The sequence below is a fragment of the Lycium barbarum genome, chromosome 12, assembly GCF_019175385.1.
Source record: "Lycium barbarum isolate Lr01 chromosome 12, ASM1917538v2, whole genome shotgun sequence".
Taxonomy (NCBI): Eukaryota; Viridiplantae; Streptophyta; class Magnoliopsida; order Solanales; family Solanaceae; genus Lycium; species Lycium barbarum.
The window spans coordinates 4,953,127-4,956,901 of NC_083348.1; positions in this window are offsets into that span (position 1 = coordinate 4,953,127).

Genomic DNA, 3,775 nt, shown 5'->3' on the forward strand with positions numbered 1-3,775 from the left:
CAAATGTACCATGAAATTACGACATCTCAATATCTAAGGCTCATACCAAGCATGAAATTCAAGTCTCATACAAACTACTTGTCTCCCAAATTCAACACAAGTACAAAATTTAAAATACTTAAAAGACTTGGGCATGGACACTCCCAAAATAGTCAAATCATTCATCAAAATCAAGTTTCAAAGTATTAGCATCAAGACTCAAATTTGATACAAAAGTGTGTCCCATGGATCATGTACAAGTCCCCAAAAGTGTGCAAAACAAACATGCTTATGCAAAAGTGACATTCATCTATACTTTCAAAGAGTCTACTTCAAATGACCATCCTCGAGTCTCTCTTGGAACATCACCTACAATAGTAACAAAAAAATCGCTAAGCATAAAGCTTAGTGGCACATAAACTTAACTAACATTTCATATTAAAAAAAAATAGATATGTAAGGAGTACAAGAAATAAATTCGAGAAATAAGCTTATCCAAATCACCATCAAGTGCTTAATGAAAGGTTCAGTCATTTCAAGAGAATAAAAAAATCAAATAATAAAGTAGTTCAAAATATCAATATTCAAAATCTCAATGTCAAGAAGCTTTCTAAAGCTAATTCAAGAAAGTTCGCCATTTGGTTAATTTCGCCCACCATATACGTCATGCTATTACATCAAAGCATAATCGAACAAGAAGAAGGACCGGAGTCCTAAATCAAGTAGGATCGTCACCCATAATCCAGATAATCAAGAACCATGTTGAAAGTGGATTTTCCATTCATACTTAAGATGGACAAAGATTCATAATTAAGATGAAATGTGAATCCAAAATCAAGATGGGACAAGACTCGAATATTATCAAGAGGCATGCCAATATAAATGACGAAGTCACTGTCAAAACAAGGACAAAGTCCCAACAAGAATTAAATAATACTCAAGCAATCCGTATATGTGGGTGAGTTAGTTTGTCTTATAAAAGTATCCCACATGATACCAAATGGTTTTCAAATTTTCCAAGTGACTCAAAATATTTTTACTCAATTAAACATAGAGAAATAAGAATTTAACTAGCAACAACCAAATATGATAACAAATTAATGTAAAGGAAAGTTTTACCCAAGCTTAAGATATTCAAAGTACTCAAATAAATTTAATTGTGAAATTCAAGAATATGTGCAAATCTTGAAGCTTTAGCGCTTCTAAAGCTCAAACAAACATAAAGAAGTTATAAATCCCCAAAGTAACAATCAAGCAATTATGTCAACTTCCTTAGCTCTTACAAGTGCCTCTCGTACCATAAATACATAATGGAATACTCAATTAAGGTATGGATTTTAAAGATTTAGAAGCAAAATCTGTAACTACCTGCTTGGTCGTTATAGTCCTTTCGGCACTTTTGACCTTTTCCCTAGCTTGTTAGCTCATTTTTGACCCGAGGGGACCCGTTGACACGCTTCTCGAGTTGTTTTAAAGTTGATTCGGGTGACTTTTTGGGAAAATTAGGCTTTAAGCGAAAAAAAAAGATGACTCAAAGTTGGCTTTTGGGTAAACGAACCTTTTTCGAAAATCTGTCGATTCCGAGAAGTCCGGATGGTCTTTTAGAACTTGTGTGCATATCTGATTCGGTTCCCAATGCAACTGGGTGCATTTTGGGACTTGGGTTGGGAAGTTGGAATTGAGGTATCAGGGGTTGACTTGGTCAACGAGACCTTTATTGGGAATTTTGAGACTACAAGTGCATTCGTAGCGTGTTTTTATATGTGTCTGTGTATGTGGTTTGTGAGCAGATGGCCTCGGGTATTAGTCAGGATTTCGAATTGAGATTGTGATTATTTTGGGAAAAATCTGGTGCTTGTGCCTACTATAGCGGTACCCATACCGCCTCAGCGGTACCGCCGTAGTGGTGGGATGGGCCGCCACAGCGGCTAAGTGTGTTACACCTCGAAAATTTTCGCGTCATGTGCGTTGTGAGTAAACTAACTGTCACGACCCAACTAGGGGCCGTGACGAGCACCCGGTGCTAGTCCACCCCGGCACCCCTTAGCTTACACTTATGCTTACATTTAGGTGAGCCCCATAATTAGACATACATTTCCTTTCATCCATCAAACTAGTCCCATTGGACGATAACATTTCTTATATCATCATAGGCGTCGATGCCACATCAATGTACATGAGCCGACAAGGCTAACAAAATGATATACAAAATATAGGTCGACAAGGCCAAACACATCTAACCACATACACATGTCTACGAGCCTCTAAGAAGGTTATAACATATCACATGAGCGGGACAGGACCCCGATATGCCCATAATTATGTACACAAAAGAATAAGTACCCAAAAGCTATAGCTCCGAATGAAATGGAGCTGCACTATGTAGTCCCTGAAAATATAGCTATAGATCAAGCCTGTCTCCTTGTGCACCTGCGGGCATGACACAGCGTCCACAAACAAAAGGTCGTCAGTACGAAGAATGTACTGAGTATGTAAAGCATGATCAATATCAATATGAAAGCTTAAGAGTCAACATATGAAATAGCATAACATGGGAGATAATAATATCGTCGTCATAGCACTTACTTGCTTTCCACAAGGACATTCCACTTCTATTGCGTATCCGTGTACATACATCCATATCCATATTTATTTACCTTCACATTAATTTTTATAACATATTCGTAATCATATTGATGTCATACACACACACACACACACACACACACACACACACACATATATATATATATAGCTATAGCGTGCCCGACCATAAAGGTTCGGTGTTTCATACATACTTGGCCAACCAAGGCTCAAGGTCATACATACCTGGCCCTACCAAGGCATCAGGGTTATCCGTACCTTCTGTAGAAGTGCGCGCGCGTTTCATAATCATATACATACTCTATACATATTCATATACATATATTCTTACCCGGCGTCATAAGCTCGGGGTCTTATTTTAGCCCTTCATAGGCACACATACATATAATAGCTCATAAGCATCTTTAGCATCATTTTATTCTCATCATCATTACTATCATTGTCATTATCGTTACATCTACCCTATAGGCTTACTCGTCATACGAGGAACTTAGTACAATCGTAGCACATCGAGCATCGGGAGCTTACTAGCTTGGAGAATCAAATCGTTTTAAGGGAATCATAGTCTTATAGGAGATTTAGACGTTTGGCCAAAGAACCATGCCTTATGAAATAAGGGTTAGCCTTACATACCTTTTCGTTCGACTATATAACACTTGCACGTTCCCTTTCGACGCTTGCGTTTATACCTTCATCAAGGTCACACTATCGTTAGAATCGACAACTAGCATAAATGGCTAAAGCTAGAGAAAATCGGACAGCATCTCCTTTATTTATACAGCATTCCTCCATATCGTAATTCAACTCCCAAACGTCAACAATACATTTACAATATCATAACAATAGCCTTTAGTCATCTACATTATCCATATTCTCAATTCACTTCCAATTTTCCATGTTCAAGACTATAACACACGATTTATTCCATTCACATGCAATGCCTATTTCATGATCTTAATGTCATTTATAACCCATTCATGTCACAACAAAACAACAATCATGATTCAATTCAAACTATTTCTCAAAACGTCACTATTTATCATTCATAACCCACTTTACCATATTCTTCTAATGACCAAGCATTTCAACTCTCAAATACCTTAAACAACATATAAACATCATGAATCTTACCTTCGATGTTGTAGGAACAAGCCTTAGTTGATAATACTCCACTTGAGCAAAAACCCTAGTT